This window comes from Falco rusticolus, chromosome 8, assembly GCF_015220075.1.
Source record: "Falco rusticolus isolate bFalRus1 chromosome 8, bFalRus1.pri, whole genome shotgun sequence".
Classification (NCBI taxonomy): domain Eukaryota; kingdom Metazoa; phylum Chordata; class Aves; order Falconiformes; family Falconidae; genus Falco; species Falco rusticolus.
Window position 1 is genome coordinate 65,371,291 of NC_051194.1, and position 18,327 is coordinate 65,389,617.

Below are 18,327 nucleotides of genomic sequence, written 5' to 3' on the forward strand. Positions count from 1 at the left end.
TTTCATTAATTATTTCCTTCAGACTATGGTTACATGACCTAATTACCATACCTACATTCTTTGAGTAAATATAAGTTCTTAGCTTGGTACAGGGCTGTACAGAGAATTTCATAGCAGCTTTTGTTGTGCAACTACTAGTTTCATTAGGATGTATTTCTTATATTCATTATATTTTAACTACAAGGCTTATTCTATCCTAAAGTGAATTCATACAATATCATTCCCCCCTTTTCTAGGTACATGCAAATTCCTTTGCATCATATGTATCTACTTGCATTCAAACACCAAAGCATGCATCTAAATAATATACATACAAATATTCCGAATATTATAAAAATTATTATTACAACAAAAATCTGCTTCAGCCATTGAAGGTTAGGTAACCAAGAAGTCAACTTGTTCCACATTTCCTCAAATCCCCAAGAAAGATCATCTTTTGTAATCTCGTATAATTCTCTGGTCTGTTTCCAAATTTCTTCTAAATCAGTGGAAAATCTTCCACTCTGATCTACGTATATACAACAACTGGTATTAATAATTGCACATACTCCTCCTTGAGCAGCCAATAATAAATCCAAAGCCATACTGTTTTGTAATACCACTTGAGACAAGCTAGATATTTCTATTTGTTGTGCCTTTATAGGACTGATTGTTTTGTTTTCCAAGTTTTCTATCATTACTGATATATTGACTATAGTCTTTTCCAGTTCACCTACTCCTAGCCACGGGATAAACCATCGAGCAAAGCTATGAAAAGCACTTGGTCTTTCTATCAAAGGATTTTTAATTTCTCGTCCAATTCTCTGAATATGATTTCTAAGTATCCTTTTGACAAAGAATCATGTAACGTCATATTGGGAACTACTGCTCCTAAGGTACATGTTCCCATCCAGTTTTTCGGTAAAACTTTTTGGGCCGTATCATTACACAGCCAGTACCATCCTCTTCCTTCTGGCACTGGCCAAGCTGTGGAGTTAACAGAAATCGAGATACCAATATTTAAAGTTGTATTACAAGAAGTTTGAATTCCTACATAGGTCACAGGGTTACGGTCCATGTTTCCCAATCCTTTGGGTGGATTACATCTCTGAACACACGTATAGTATGACTCCTGCACCTTAGGACTATTTATCTCTAATTTCAAAATTTCATCATTTTCAATACTCCAAGAGGTATTTTCCCACAGTCTTTCCCAAGATTTATTCCTAGGTAATGGAATTCCAATCAATTATATACCCTTTTCTCCATATTCAGGCATATGTGTACATATCCAACAATCAGTTTTATTCAGAGCCTGAGGTATGCCTTGTACCAGGGATAAATGTACATTCTTATTCCATAGAGTTAAGTACAAATTTGGCAAACATCTGACTATAATTATGACCTGAAGAATCGTAGTCCTGTGGGTCCTGCCAGGGTGACGGCCCATGATTTCTCAGGAGTTTTCTTTACTCTTGAATAGTGGATCCAAGTGGCTTGTTCTTTTCTGTTCATCACTTCGTGAAGAGAAATACTGGATTCACGAGTGAAGTCTGTTTTCACATTACATGAGACTTTGCTGGACTGTTATTCTGTTATTCAATTTCTAGTTCATGTTTGCTACTAAGTTGTTATTTGTTTTTTACTGATTGTCAAATGGTTCATTGAAGTTACTTTGCGTCAAACACACGGTTTCAAAATAAATCCAAAGGGTTGGGTAATACATATAATAATAACCTACAAAAACAAAACCTAAAACCAACACTTACAGCTATATGTTTCACTTAATAATAAAAACCAATATTATTTAAATGAACTATAAACACTATAGTTTCTTAACACATTCCTTTTTTATTACATGCGTCACTATCATGGCTAGACTATAGGGATTTCGCATGCGCGGTCTTTACAGATTTTTCCAACACATTCCGTGGGGCTTTAAAATTGCGCATGTGCATGTTCAAAGGCATACACGGATCATTTGTGTGATAAAAAAATGGCTACTGCATGTCTAGATGAAGTCCAGACCCAGAAAACCGTAAAAAGCCAGATTACCAAGAATATAGCCAAAATCACACTAACAATAGAGTCAAATGTCCACACTCAGTAAGTCAGAAAACCTAATAAGCAAAATTACCAAGAATATAGCCGAAATCACACTAACGATAATCAGAGTCAAATTTCCACACCCAATAAGTCAGAAAACGGTAATAAGCGAGACCGTACCAAACGAGCCCTATAGGTGAACTTGCCAGGCTCCAAACGGCAATTGAATGCCAACCAAACAGCAATTAAATGCCAACCAAACAGCAATTGAATGCCAACAAACCAAACGTATACTTAAGGTGCTAGCCACAAAAGTATACACCACCCTGCAGAAGTTTAACTTTTGACTTACGGGCAGTTCCAAATGACCAGTCTACCAAACAAACAAACAAACCAAAATAAAGAATACCGTCACTTACAGCAATGGGGTCCTTGTCTGCCACCACAGTGATCCGTTGAGTCAAGGAGTCCCTCTGGGAAATCCCGGGGGTACCCTAGGGAGTCCTATCCCCAGCGGGTCCTACAGCCTGGCAGAGAGGTGTCCCATCTGGGTCGCCAGATTGATTTAATTTATGTCCTTGTCGACCATTTGTTTTCTTCTGCTTGTTTCTTTTAGTCACTCCCTCTAGATAACTTATAAACAGGCCCCTTGTTAGGGAAGTTAAAGAAAGAGAAACAGACTCCTTTCATTAATTATTTCATTAATTATTTCTTTCAGACTATGGTTACATGACCTAATTACCATACCTACATTCTTGAGTAAATATAAGTTCTTAGCTTGGTACAGGGCTGTACAGAGAATTTCACAGCAGCTTTTGTGTGCAACTACTAGCTTCATGACGATATATTTCTTATATTCGTTATATTTTAACTACAAGGCTTAGTGAATTCATACATCACACTGCTGCACTTTCCCAAGGAGTGTTTTTTTGTCTTTCTACGAGTGCAATCATGATGGGTCAATTTTCTCACCACAGAAAGCAGGGAGCAGCACTTTAGTGCTGTGCCTCACATGGCTGCCAGGGCAGGGTGAGAAGCAGCAAGAGAATTCCTGCCTGGCACCTTCTCCAGGGGAACAGTGCTGCACTTTCACAAAGAGAGCTCTGGTTCTGCATGAGTGCAGAAGGTTTTGGTCAATTTTCTCACCACAGAAAGCAGGGAGCAGAACTTTTGTGCTGTGACTCACATGGCTGCCCAGGCAGGGTGAGAAGCAGCAAGAGAATTCCTTCCTGGCACCTTCTCCAGGGGAGCTGTGCAGCACTTTTACTTTTTCAAGGTGACTTTGGGGGTCTGTGTATGATTGCAAATGAAAAGAGGTCAGTTTTCTCAGCACAGAAAGCAGGGAGCAGCACATTTGTGCTGTGCCTCACATGGCTGCCAGGGCAGGGTGAGAAGCAGCAAGAGAATTCCTGCCTGGAACCCTCTCCAGGGGAGCAGCCCTGCACTTTCCCAAGCCATGTGTTTTGCTTCTGTATGAGTTCTAAAGTGCTGTGTCAATTTTCTCACCACAGAAAGCAGGGAGCAGAACCCTTGCGCTGTGCCTCACATGGCTACCATGCACGGTGGGAAGCAGCAAGAGAATTCCTTCCTGGCACCTTCTCCAGGGGAATTTCCCAGTTCCCGAGAGACTCCTGGCACCAGCTGCAAGGGGGCTCCCAGCCGAAGGGAATTGGGGTGGGAATTGGTGATGTCTCCTTTCCTTAGGCATGTTAACACTTTGGAATAACAATTGGATGCTTCGCTTCTGTTGCTCTTTTATCATATTGCTCACAGTAACTGCTACTGGTTCCTTTTATCATATTGCATGCTATTTTCTTTTATTGTAATATAAGAAACTGCGTTTGATATATTCCATCATTTGATATATTTGATAGATTTGATTATATTTGATGTAGAGTTCAGCTTTGCTGTGTATCCAGTCAGTCAGCAAAACATAATTTGGCGTAGTCGGCATCGTATGAAGTAAAACTCTTTCTATTTAGGAAAAAAAAATGTTCCTCGACTTGCTATTGGCAGGTGGGAACCATTGCCTTACGGTGTTTGGGCCAGAGTGGTCTGGTGGTGCTGGGCAGTTGGGCCGTGCCAGGGACAGAGGGACGGGGGCAGGGGAGGGGGCGGGGGGAAGGGGTTTAGGGACGGACGGGTGGGAATGGATGAAGGTGTTTAGGGATGGAGCGGGGTGTGTGGGGGTGGGGCAAGGATGTGTGTTTGTGGGAGTGGGTGTGGGGGGGGTGGGGGGTGGGGGGAGGTGGGTGTGTGTGTATTGATAAACCGGGGGTGGGGGCGTGGGGGGGGTTGAGGGTGTGTGTGTTATTTAGAGAACAGATTGGGGGGCCTGGGGGAAGGGTTTTAGGGACGGACGGGGGGTTAATGGAGGCCTTTAGGGAAGAACCGGGGGGTTGGGGGAAGGATTTTAGGGACGGACCGAGGGTGGGGGAGGGCTGGACCAGGGTCTGGGGGAAAAGGTTTTAGGGACAGGGCGGGGAGGTGGAGGTGGGGGATGATTTCAGGAACAGCCAGGGTGGAGGAGGGGGTCAAGGGAAGTCTTTCAGGGTTGTTTGGGGGGAAGGATTTTAGGGACGGATGTGGTGTCTGGGCGGACGTTTGATGCCACCGTATAGATTCCACTGTATATACGTTTATGTCCAGGGATTCTGTTAAGGGAAGGCTGCTGGCTCGGCAAAGGGACAAGATGTCTGAGCTCCCCAGTTACCACACTGATTTGGTGTTTAGCTCTACGTTAAACACACCTGCGCACAAAGGTTAGGCCAAGCTGACTCTCTAAAGCTGTTAGAAGTGACAAATTAAGGGACCTCTCATCCAGGGAGTCAGCCTTGGGAAGGATGGGGAATAAAGAATGGATGGGGAAAAGATCTCCGTTCTCTTCAGTGATGCAGAAAGAGCCTCTGGGTGAGGACGTTGTGGCCACAGGAGGAGACAAGCCGATAGAGTGCTGCGATCCGCAGAATGTTGGTTGGAAGTCGGGCAGAGGTAATTGTTGTGGGGGGAGATCGCGACCTCTGACTCAGATAGCCCCCCGAGAGAGGGCAAGGCCCCGCTTGGGGAGCATGGGGAGCTAGTAAAAAACCTCAGCAGTGCTGTCTGAGGGTGTGTGCTCATTTGTATTAAAGCAAGAAACTTGTAACCCATCCTGTGCCTGACTGAAAATGCATGTGTAATGCGCTATGAGTGTGCAAGTGCTCTGCTGTCCATAGTGCGTGCCCTCGAGTAACTGGGTGAGCACGCTCAGAGGAAACATTCCCCCGTGCTCCCAGCACTGCCATAAAGAATGCCTGCCTTCTGAAACTTGCAAGCAAGGCTTAGAGGGTTTCTCTCCATGACCGACTTTATGGCATCATTCCCACCATACTGGAGAAAGCAAATCTTTTATTGTTTGGTGGTGAAAGCAGCTTGGGCAGTGTCACTGATGTGCAGCACTTTTTTAACCTCAGGTCTAAAGTGCCACCGGTCCTACCGTGGGGTACATCCTTCCTCAGGCTTTCACCAAACGGAAAGGATGCATCAAACCCACCCCACAAACACGTCCTGCACTGTTGCTAGGTAGGGCCTGGCGACCGGAAGATCTCGCGCTGTACGGAAACACAGGGCCCCCCTCCATGTAGCCAACAGCTTTAGTTTATGATGTAAGCAAACGGAAGTGACAGTGTAAACCTAGGCTATATAGTGTCACGCCGTTCAGCAATAAACGCCATTTGCCATCCACCACATTGGTGTCTGTGAGCTAATGGACCGCGCGGCCAGGGGTCGGCCGCCGTGCCGTTCCTGACCCAGGTCACCGTGTGCCTGTGAAGGCAACACTGCACTTTTTTTATCTTTCCTGGAACGTGGGGACATGACCCTGCTGGGCCATCAGTGCCACCTGCCTGGGAGCCAAGATGGTGCCTTTGCATTCCAGGCTAGGAACTTACCTTCTTTTTTTCCTTTTCAGTGACTTTAGAGCCATCCTTAGGGAGGCTGGTTAAGCTGGTTTACTGCACAGCTGGTCGCCAGTGGAGGGAAATGGTAAGCTCCGCTGTTGCCTTTGGTGTTTACTTGTTACTGTGTCGCTCATTTGAGTGATCTTCTCATGCCCCGGCAAGCAGAAGCTATCACTCCACTTTAGGCCTTGGTCTAATAGTCATGCAAAGCAATATTGAAAGTCATTCTGAGGTCTGGAACAGGCCCCAATATGCATTTTATAAAAGTGCTTCTTGGCTGCTGTTTCTCTTTGTATGGGGTTTTTTCCCATTTCTCCAGACTGTTGAAGCTCTGAAAGGCGCCGATGAGCTGCTCTCCCTCAGTTTGCTCCTTTGCCTTTGGGGAGTGCGGTTCATGTTTTCTTCATGGCTTTGCAGAGGAGAAAATCCATGAGTACACCACCTTGCTTGACATGATCTTGCTGGAAAGTGGTCGAAAGCTTATTGCTGCCCCATCTTGCAAATGGCATACATTCTGGTTCTCATTTGATGGGCAGCGTGTCGGCTTGTCAGTTGACTGTAGAACAATTCAATTGCTCAAAGCAGCAATGCTGATAGGGAGAGTTTACGTACTTCCTTGCACAAAGCGGTTCTGGGCTTTTTTCCCTCTGTGTGTGTTTCTGTGCAGACATGTGCATGAAACACAGGTGTCTCTCTGTGCCACAGGTGGGACTGATGACAGCTCTTTATTTCATTTCAACTAGAATTTAAACAAAGATTGTGCCTGCAAAAGAATTAGAGCAGCTGTCCTTGTTTCCCAGAGCAAGCATCCAGGCGCTGGGGAGCAGTTGGCAGGATCAGAACCTGAGCCTGCTCTGGGTGGTAAATCCTCAGGAGAGGAAAGAGAAACCCCACTTTTTTCAATACAGGTCTAGTTCCCTTAATATTTCGAGCAGCAGAGGGGGGTGAGATGGGGCGGTGTGGTGGCAGGAGAGGGACAGGAGAGGGACAGAGGAATGAAGAGAACAGGGGTGGAGCTGGGCAGGGAGTGGAGGAAGGAAACCCCTGCTGAAGAGCCAGCAAACCATGAAGTATTCCTATGTGCTAAATTTCATCACACCAGCCTGTTTCCACAGCAAAGGCTCCAAAGTTGCCCAAAGAAGCAAGGAACAGAGCAACTGGTAGCAGTGATGGCAAACACGATGGAGTTCTTGGCCGCATGAGGAAGTAGATAACCACATGTAGGAAGTTCTGCGCCCTACCCTGATGGAAACAAATCTCTGAACCATTTACGGCAGCTATTGCGTAATTTTTCTGTCCGTCTGACTATCTATCTATCGATCAATCTTGCAGAAGACTAAGTTGCAAGAACTTGAGAAATACACCTCTGTTCCCGGTAATAATAGTAACCCTAAGACTTAACCCTAAGACTCAACCTTAAGACTTAACCCTAAGTCTTAACCCTAAGACTTAAATTTAGGACTTAACCCTAAGACTCAACACCGAGACTTCACCCTAAGACTTAACCTTAAAACATAACCCTAAGACTTACCACTAAGTATTAACCTAAGACTTAACCCTGAGACTTAACCTTAAGACTTAAATTTAAAACTTAATGTTAAGACTTTACCCTAAGACTTAACACTAAGACTTAACCCTAGGACGTAACCTTAAGACTTTAATTTAAGACTTAACCTTAAGACTGAGACCTAAGACTATATGCCTAAGACTTAACCCTAAGACTCAACCTTTAAGACTTAAACCTAAGATTTAACCCTAAGACCTAACCTTAAGGCTCAAACTTAAAGATATAACGTTTAGACTTAACCCTGAGAATTAACCCTAAGACTTATCTTTAAGATTTAACCTTAAGACTCAACCTTAAGGCTCTATCCTAAGATTTAACCCTAAGATCTAACCTTAAAACTTAACCCTAAGACTTAACCCTGAGATATAACCTTTAAGACTACTTAACCCTAATACTTAACCTTAAGACTTAACCATAGGACTTAACCCTAAGACTTATCCCTAAGACTCAACCTTAAGACTTAACCCTAAGATTTAACCCTAAGACTAAACCCTAAGACCTAACCTAAAGATCTAACCCTAAGACTTAATCTTAAGAATTAACCCTAAGACCTAACCATTTAGACCTATCCATAAGACTTAACGCTAAGACTTAACCCTAAGACCTGAAAGTAAGACTTAGCTCTAAGTCTTAACCCTTAAATTTAACCCTTTAGACTTAATCATAAGTCTTAAACCTAAGACTTAACCCTAAGATGTAACCCTAAGACTTAACCCTAACACTTAACCTTAAGACTTAACCCTTAGACTGAACCCTAAGACTTAACCCTAAGACTGAACCCTACGGCTCAACCTTTAAGGCTTTACCCAAAGACTTAACCCTAAGACCTAACCCTAAGACTCAACCTTAAGACTTAACCTAAAGACTTAACCCTACGATTTAGCCCTAAGACTTAACCCTAAGACTCAACCTTAAAGAACTAACCCTAAGACTTAACCTTAAGACTTAACCCTAAGTCCTAATCTAAAGACTTAAACCTAAAACTTAACCCAAAGAATTAACCCTAAGACTTAACTATAAAGCATAACCCTAAGACTTAACGTAGAGACTTAATCCAATGACTTAACTTTAAGATTTAACTGTAAGACTTAACCCTAAGACTTCACCCTAAGACTCAACCTTAAGACTCTACCTTAAGACTTAACTTTAAGACTTAACCCTAAGTCTTAATCTAAAGACTTAAAACTAAGACTTAACCCTAAGAATTAACTTTAAGACTTAACTCTAAAACATAAACCAAAGACTTAATCCTAAAACTTAATCCTAAGACTTAACCCGAAGACTCAACATTAAAATTTAACCCTAAGACTTAATCTAAGACTCAGCTTTAAGACTTAACCGTAAGAGTTAAACTAAGGACTTAAACCTAAGACTTAACCTTGAGACTTAATGCAATGACTTAACCTAAATACTTAACTGTAAGACTTAACCCTAAGACTTAACTTTAAGATGTAACCCTAAGACTAAATCCTAAAGTTTAACCTTGAGACTTAATCCAATGACTTAACTTTAACACTTAACTGTAAGACTTAACTCTAGGACTTCACCCTAAGACTCAACCTTAAGACTCTACCTTAAGACTTAACCTATAGATTAACCCCATAGAATTAACCATAAGTTTTAACCTTAAGACCTAACCCTAAGATTTAGCCCTAAGACTTAACGCTAAGACACAAACTTAAGACTTAACCCCAAGACTTAATACTAAGACATACCCTAAGACTCAACCTTAAGAATTAACCTTAATACGTAACCTTAAGTCTTAATCTAAATACTTAAACCTAAGACTTAACCCTAAAAATTAACCCTAAGACTTAACTCTATATATAACCTTGAGATTTAACCCTAAGATGTAACCTTAAGACTTATCCCTAAGACTTAACCCTAAGAACCAACCTTTAGACTCAACCCTAAGACTTAAACTTAAGACTTAACCCTAAGTCTTAATCTAAAGACTTAACCTAAGACTTAACCCTAAGACTCAATGTTAAGACTTAACCTAAGACTTGCAGCTTTAAGACTTAACCTTAATAGTTAAACTAAGGACTTAAACCTAAGACTTAACATTGAGACTTAATCCAATGACTTAACTTTAAGACTTAACTGTAAGACTTAACCCTAAGACTTAACCCTAAGGTTTATCATTGAGACTTAACCTTGAGACTTCATCCAATGACTTAACTGTCAGACTTAACACCCTAAGACTTAAACTTAAGACTCTACCCTAAGACTTTACCTAAAGATTAACCCCAAGACAACCTTGAGACTTAACCCAAAGACATAACCCTAAGATTTAACCTTAAGGCTTATCCTAAGACTTAATTTTGAGACTTAACCATAAGTCTTAACCTTAAGACCTAAGCCTAAAACTTAATCCTAAGACTTAACCCTAAGACTCAGCCTTAAAACTTAACCCTAAGACTCAACTTTAATACTTAACCTTAAGACGTAAACTAGGGCCTTAACACTAGGACTTTATTCGAAGACTCAACCTTAAGACAACCTAAAGACTAAACCCTTGCGACTTAGCCCTAAGACTCAACCTCTAAGACTTAACCCTAAGACTCAACCTTAAGAATTAGCCCTAAGTCTTAATCTAAAGACTTAACCCTAAGACTTAACTCTAAAACATAACCCTAAGATTTAACCCTAAGACTTAATCTTAAGACTCAGCTTTAAGACTTAACCTTAAGAGTTAAACTAAGGACTTAAACCTGAGACTGAACCCTAAGACTTAACCTTGAGACTTAATCCAATGTCTTAACTTTTAGACTTAACTGTAAGACTTAACCCTAAGACTTCACACTAAGACTCCACCTTAAGACTCTACCTTAAGACCTAACCTAAAGATTAACCCTAAGACACAACATTAAGACTTAACCTTAAGGATTATCTCTAAGACTTAACCCTAAGACTCAACCTTAAGTCTTAACCTTAAGACTTAACCCTAAATCTTAATCTAAAGACTTAAACCTAAAACTTAACCCTAAGAATTAACCCTAAGATATAACTATAAAACATAACCCTAAGACTTTAACCCAAAGACTTAACCAGAGACTTAACCCAAAGACTCAACGTTAAGACTTAACCCCAAGACTTTAAGACTCAGCTTAAAGACTTAACCTTAAGAGTTAAACTAAGGACTTAAACATAAGACTAAACCCTAAGACTTAACCTTAAGGATTAGTGCTAAGACTTAACCCTAGAGACTCTACCTTAAGACTTAACCCTAAGTTTAGTCTAAAGACTTAAACCTAAGAATTAACCCTAGGACTTAACTCTAAAACATAACCCTAAGACTTAACCCGAAGACTCAACATTAAGACTTAACCCTAAGACTTAACCTTTAAGACTCAGCTTAAAGAATTAACCTTAAGAGTTAAACTAAGGACTTAAACCTAAGACTAAACCCTAAGACTTAACCTTGAGACTTAATCCAATGTCTTAAATTTAAGACTTAACTGTAAAACTTAATCCTAATTGTTCACCCTAAGACTCAACCTTAAGACTCTATCTTTAAGACTTAACCTCAAGACTTAACCCTAAGACTTAACCTTATGACTTAAACTTAAGGCTCAACCTTAAGACTTAACCCTAAGACTTAATGCTAAGGCTCAACCTTAAGATTTAACCCTAAGAATTAACTTTAAAGCATATCCCTAAGACTTAACCCTAAGACTCAATGTTAAGACTTAACCCTAAGACTTAATCTCAAGACTCAGTTTTAAGACTTAACCTTAAGAGTTAAACTAAGGACTTAAACATAAGACTTAACCTTGAGACTTAATAAAATGACTCAACTTTAAAAGTTAACTGTAAGACTTAACCCTAAGACTTCTCCCTAAGTCTCAACCTTAAGACTCTACCTTAAGACTTAACCTAAAGATTAACCCTAAGAATTAACCTTCAGACTTAACCCAAAGACCTAACCCTAAGACTTAACCCTAAGATTTAACCTTATGGTTTATCCCTAAGACTTAACGTTGAGACTTAACCATAAGTCTTAACCTTAAGACCTAATCCTAAGACTTTACCCTAAGACTCAACCTTAAGACTTAACCCTAAGACTCAACTTTAATACTTAACTTTAAGACTTAAACTAAGGCCTTACCCTAGGACTTTATTCTAAGACTTAACCTAAAGACTTAACCCTAAGACTTAGCCCTAAGACTCAACCTTAAGACCTAACCCTAAAACTCAACCTCTAAGACTTAACCCTAAGACTCAACCCTAAGGCTCAGCCTTAAGACTTAACCTTGAGATTTAATCCAATGTCTTAACTGTAACACTTAACCCTAAGACTTCACCCTAAGACTCAACTTAAAAGACTTAACTTAAAGATTAACCCTAATAACAACATTAAGCCTTAACCTTAAGACTTAACTCTACGACTTAACCCTATGACTTAACCGTAAAACTTAACCCTAAGAATTAACCTTAAGGCTTATCCATAAGACTTAACACTGAGACTTAACTCTAAGACCTAACCTTAAGACTTATCCCCAAGACTTAACCTTAAGGCTTATCCCTAAGACTTAACACTGAGACTTAACCATAAGTTTTAACCTTAAGACTAACCCTAAAACTTAATTCTAAGACTTAACCCTAAGACTCAATGTTAATACTTAACCTTAAGACTTAAACTAAGGCCATAACCCTAGGACTTTATTCTAAGACTTAACCTTGAGACTTACCCTTAAGACTTAAACTTAGGACTTAACCCTAAGACTTACCCTAAGATCAACCTTTCAAGTTAACCTAAGACTTAGCCCTAAGACTTAACCCTAACAGTTATCCCTAAGACTTAACCCTAAACCTCACCGTTAAGACTTAACCCTAAGACTTAATCTTTAAGATGTAAACTTAAGACTTAACCTTAAGACTTAAATTTAAGACTTAACCCTAAGACTTCACCTTGAGACTTAATCCAATGTCTTAAATGTAAGACTTTACTGTAAGACTTAACCCTAATTGTTCACCCTAAGACTCAACCTTAAGACTCTACCTTTAAGACTTAACCTAAAGATTAACCCTAAGACTTAACCTTAAGACTTATCCCAAAAACCTAACCCTAAGACTCAACCTTAAGGCTTATCTCTAAGACTCAACCTTGAGACTTGACCTAAAGACTTAACCTTAATACTTAACCTTAAGACTTAACCTAAAGACTTATCCCTAAGACATATCCCTGAGACTTAACCTTAAGACTTAACCCTAAGACTCAACCTCAAGACTTAACCTTAAGACTTAACTCTAAGACTTAACCCTAGGACTTAATTCAAAGACTCAACCTTAAGACTCAACCTTAAGACTTAACCATAAGACTTAACTCTTAGAACTGAACCTTAAGACTTAACCTTAGGACTTCACCCTAAGATTTCACCCTAAGACTTAACCCTAAGACTCAACCTTAAGACTTAACCCTAAGTCTTAACCTTAAGACTCTGCTTTAAGACTTATCCTTAAGACTTAAACTGAGGACTTAACCCTAAGACTTAATGTTTTAACTTACCTCTAAGGCTTAACCAAAAGACCTAACACTAAGACTTAACCCTATGACTTAACCCTAAGACTCAACCTTAAGACTTGACTTTAGGACTTAACCTTAAGACTTAACCCTAAGACTCAACCTTAAGAATTAACCTTAAGACTTAACCCTAAAACTTAACCTTAAGTCTAATCCTAGAGACTCAACCTTAAGACTTAACCTTAAGCCTTAACCTAAAGACTTAACCCTAAGATTTAACCCTAAGACTTAACCCTAAAACCCAACCTTAGGACTTAACCCTAAGATTCTAACCTCTAAGACTTAACCCTAAGACTTAACATTAAGACTTATCCCTAAGACTTAACCTTGAGACTTAACCATAAGTCTTAACCTAAAGAACTAACCCTAAGACTCAACCTGAAGACTTAACCTAAATTATTAGCCTTAAGACTTATCCCTAAGACTTAAGCCTAAGACTCAACCTTAAGATTTAATGTTAAGACTTAACTTAAAGACTTAACCCTAAGACTTAAGTCTGACTATTACTGCCGTGCATGTTATCTGCCTGTCTACCGATCGTTCCTGCCTCTTGTTCAGTTGTGGTAATTCCTTTGGGTAATGCGTTGGGCTCTAAATGTAGTGCAACTTGACTTCCTCCTGACCCGCCGAGATGTTATCGGTCTTTGCCTTCCTCACGTTTCACAGGGCATGGCAAGGCCAGAGAGACTGGAAGCCTCGGCTGTTGTGTGCGGAGAAGCTGTCAGCCTTCTAAGAGAGCATGTAGCCATCAGGCGCATCGTGGTGCTTCAATACCAAGCTGATACCACAGGCCTCAGTCTTTTTGTGAAAAGGGATCACAAGGAAATGTGCTGATGTTGAAGGGGGAAAGGTGGCGGGGGAAGAGGTAGGAGGCAGCTTTCAACCAATTTTAGGCTTAACTCCTGTGTTCCTGAAAATGGTTCTGGGCTTTGAGGGGTTTGCTTTTTGCCTTATTCGCATCCTCCGTCACTGCTATCAGCGTGTGCTGAGCTGCCAAGAGGTGTTGCTTAGGGAACTCTAGTGATATGGATTCTGTGCATGCCAACCATCCTGAAGGCCATAGCTGTATTTACCCTAAAAAAGCTTTCCATAATACTACGCTTCTGTTAGGATGCAATTTTCTCAAATTCCCCCCCCCCTCAAGGTGATTTTCCCACACACCTGCAGGCAGCAGGACTAATGTCATCTCCTTTTGCCCACTTGGGCTTGGACTAAGATCCCTTCCCTGACTATTCTTTAGTTCTTACAGCCTTTGAGCCTTCCCTTGGGCCTGGTTGATAGTCCTTTGCCGTTTCACCCTGTTCACAGCCAGCATGAGTCTAGGTACAGACTATCTCAAAGAATTTCAGTTACATGATAAACCTGCTTTTTTGTAAATTAATTTTAGCATTTTAATTGCTTTCAAAGGGAACTATGGGAAATCCTGTCCGCATGGTGGCCTAGCATAAGCAATGATGGAAAGGTGCATCAGATGTGACCTCTATGTCAGCTCAGTGTGCCTCAGACAGACTGCATTTGGCACCCCATGGCATGCTGCACAGCTCCAGAAATTCATGCTAGGGAAAAAATGGGCAAAAATAATAGTCATGTAGAAACATGAGTTAGGAAGAAATGCTATAAATTAGGTATTTCTGTTGATTGAGGCAGCTGATCTTGCTTGTGGATCTTTGGGGTGTGAGCTTGATGCTGAACGGCTCATTTTTCATTTGACATGCCTTGAATTATTTTAAAAGAGATAGAAGCTTATGAAATAGAATAGGTTATTGAGTCTTCCTAAAATGCTCACAACGATTATGTATAAAGCCAAAGTGAAGGATGATGGAATAAAATTCTGTGCTTTATAAGTAAATACAGTACATTTAAACCTGATCTCCATGCAAGGTCCTAGTTTTTTTCTGTTTTTAAAATCCAAAAGAAGTTTAGGAAGTCTTAGAGGTTAGTATTGTGGGAAATAAATGGCTCTTCCACAAAAAATTCCACATAAGCAAGGCTCTTTGAACAATTCTTTTTTAAATCGGTTCTAACTACAACCAGTTAACAGTTTAATGTTGAAACGTATACTTGCTCTCCTATAAAGCAGTATTTCGTTTGCATTTCAGTGCTGTGAGTCTTGACAAATTTGGGAAGAGCCCGAGGGAAATTTTTCATCCTGAGCTACAAAAGGTAGGAGGTGACTTCTTTTTTTTGTTTCGTTGTGGCTTATTATTATTTTCTGGAAAAATAAGTCATTATGTATAAATGCTAGTGGTTTGTTTCTTTCGGTAGCAGGATAATAATGATGAGTAGGGTTACAGCTACAAAATAAGCTGTCTTTATCAGTTAACTGGCTACTTCGAAATTAAACAAATATACGAGTACATTACAGGGGGGTTTGTGCTGTCTTCAGTACCAGTGTGCTAAAGATATTTTTTTGTTTACAGGATTTGTTGGCTCTTGAAGAGCAAGAGGTAAATGTAAACTTTTCACTCCTAGCACTTACTTAGTGACTTATAACAACTTAGATATCAATTGCTTATTGCAGAAAAAAAATGTAGCATTTCTGTGCAACATATGAGATCAAAAATTATTTTAAGCACTGGCATAATATATCATGTTAATAGATGATCAACTTCGTATATCATAAAATTCATAATCTATGATCAAAAGTAAATTACTAGGTATCTGCTACTTGAGCATGTCATGGAGCTGGTATGAAGTGTATATTCCTGTGTGTAGGACATATACAAAAGATGTATATAAAAGTCCTTAGAGGAAACATTATTTTAGGTCTTTTGTTTGATTGTCTGTTTATCCTATAATATTTGGTTTTATTTGTCAGGGACCTGTGAATTTTAAATTTGGAGTCCTTTATGCTAAGAATGGGCAGCTTACAGATGATGAAATGTTCGGCGATGGTGAGTTTTTCACCTTTTTCTTGGCTGAAGGTGCATAGAATATTGAGCTTCACTGTAAGTACAAACATTCACAGTCATGACCCTCTTAGAATTCATCTTAGAAGCCTTGAAGATTTGTATATAAATCAAATTGTTATACTGAATAAACTGTTTCTTTTTCTCTAGTGTGTGTGTTCCCACAATTAAGTGGTGTGGAGCTGAAGGGGACTACAATGTAATGGTGATGGAGCCGTTTGGACCGAGTCTTGAAGATCTCTTCAGGTTTTGTTCAAGGAAATTTAGTCTCGAGACAGTCCTATTACTCACTGACCAAATGGTAGGAAACTGCTTTGTTGATCTTGACGGCGCAGTATGTTGGAATATTAAAATTCCTGGAGAGATCAGAACCAAATACGTTGTTTCTGTAATTTAGAGGTGAATAGGCCTGTATCATTAAAGAAAAGACTCAAAATTGGTTTTGTTTCTCTTAAATACAAAGTGCCCCATCTAAAGTGATTACAAAGTCTTAATTGATTTTTAGAAACCAGACTTGTGCTGTTTGCAAACCATCTGTTGCACTGCTCAAAGACAGAAGAAACTCACCCGAGAAAGTTTTTGGAAACAAATGTAAAATAGACATGGGGAAAGAGCTGGAGAGGTTTATGTATTGTCTATCGAATTATGTTCTCTCTGATGCCCTTACATTTTACAATAAAAAATTTCATTGCCTCTTTTATCGTTAAGACAATGTTGCTAGTGGTTTTGTAAGGAAAAAAATGTCTCTCTTGAGTGATTTTTTTTTCTCTTTATCTAGACTAGTTGAATTGAATTGAATACATTCACTCTAAGAACTTCATCCACCGAGATGTGAAGCCAGACAACTTCTTAATGGGCCTTGGGAAGAATTCCATTATTGATTCCATTCCTATAATAAACTTTGCAGTCTATGTTAGAGAGATTGGCTGCAGTGCCCATTTGTTTTCGCTAGGTGGCAGCAGCGCTCCATCGGCCTGACGCCAAAGGGCGGGTTTTCGGGATACGCATGTGTATTACGCAACCTGCTGTTGCGCATGCGCGGGAGGCCCTCTGGCACGCTGAGGGCAGCGCATGCGCAGACCCGGTTTGAGGCCTCGGGGCGGGTCTGTGCCTAGGTATGCGTATTACGAAACACGGCTGCGTTTGTCCCGGGGCTGCAGCCGTGCTGTAATTCCGTACTCCCGTGCCCAGTGCGCTCTGGCAGCGTGCTCGGGGGACGGCAGCGGCGCCTCCGTACCGGGAGGCAGCAGCGGGCGCCGCGGCACCGCCCCGCAGGCAGCGCGGGATCGCGGTGCCGTTATATACGGCGGGCAGCGCCGACTGGGTACGCGCCACCGCGCAGGCGCAGCGCCAGGGCTCAGCACGACCGCTCCGGAGGGTTTCACAATGAACCGCTAAACGACCATCAGCTATCTTGGAAAATTTCTCCTAGAATCTGGAAGCACATATTTGCCCATTTCTGTCTCTGCTTGCTGCGTCTGCTACTTGTTAGGACTCTAGTAATTCTCACAGTCTGTAATCCCTCTGCCCTTACCTTTGGGGACACACAACTGGTACCAAATAGAGAAAAAGTATTCAGCACAGGAGTCCAGGGAAGGCCTTGGGCTGTTAAAATCATTCCAGTAAAGATCTGTCTGTTTAGTTAAATAATCACCTATGCTGAAAGCCATAACAAGGATGTAACAGAGCGAGCACCTCATTCAAAACAAACCAGAGAAACTAACAAAGCTTTAGTTTCTACTCAGGGCTCCTTAAAACACCCCCTTCTGTGTGCACACTCATCACAGAGGGCCATAGAAAAACGTTTTTAAGGAGCTGGGTACCTACCTAGTGATGACTTCTTTTACTGTGCTTAGAACTGAGACTCAAGTCTCAAACATCAGCAAAGTAAGTGAACACAGGGTAACCGTGAGGGAAGGTGTTAAATAAGTTTTAGTAGGTCTAATTGCTTAACGATTACCTAGATTGTTGTTGATAAATAATGCTTTGTTTTACTAACTATTGTGTAAATTAACTGAAGCAAGGAGTCTACAGCTCCTCCTGAAGGACAGTTTGTGATGAGAACTAGCTAAAACCAACTCTATAGTTTGGAACAAGACCAAGGAACAACTGAGTCTGCATGAAGAGAGAAAGTAAAAAGTTCATAGTGAGGGAGACTACCAAGCCTTCATCCCCAGGACCCCCAACCCAACCACCACCACCAGGCACTACGCAAGCGCAGTTGGGAGGGACTTATGGAAATTACTTCTTGGAACGAATTTTAATATGAAGCAGGGCGAGGTTATGAATATGTATAGGTGTATTTGGAAATCTTATGTATGTGCAACATTTGATTATATAAATTGAGCCAAGTTGTTGCCC

General features: G+C 40.7%; 1 long non-coding RNA gene across 3 annotated transcripts; it reads left to right on the forward strand.

Moving 5' to 3' along the window:
* The first annotated feature begins 1,288 nt into the window (after positions 1-1,288).
* On the forward strand, positions 1,289-16,865 carry LOC119152909. Of its 3 annotated transcripts, XR_005105976.1 has the most exons (7): positions 4,493-5,016; positions 5,975-6,048; positions 15,157-15,220; positions 15,478-15,504; positions 15,876-15,951; positions 16,139-16,267; positions 16,745-16,865. It is a non-coding gene; the product is annotated as an uncharacterized LOC119152909 (long non-coding RNA). The 3 variants fall into 3 exon arrangements; XR_005105975.1 differs by lacking the exons at positions 4,493-5,016; positions 5,975-6,048; positions 15,478-15,504 and adding exons at positions 13,532-13,614; positions 13,744-13,922; XR_005105974.1 differs by lacking the exons at positions 4,493-5,016; positions 5,975-6,048; positions 15,157-15,220; positions 15,478-15,504 and adding an exon at positions 1,289-1,299 and having other exon boundaries at positions 15,715-15,951.
* Positions 16,866-18,327: the final 1,462 nt, after the last annotated feature.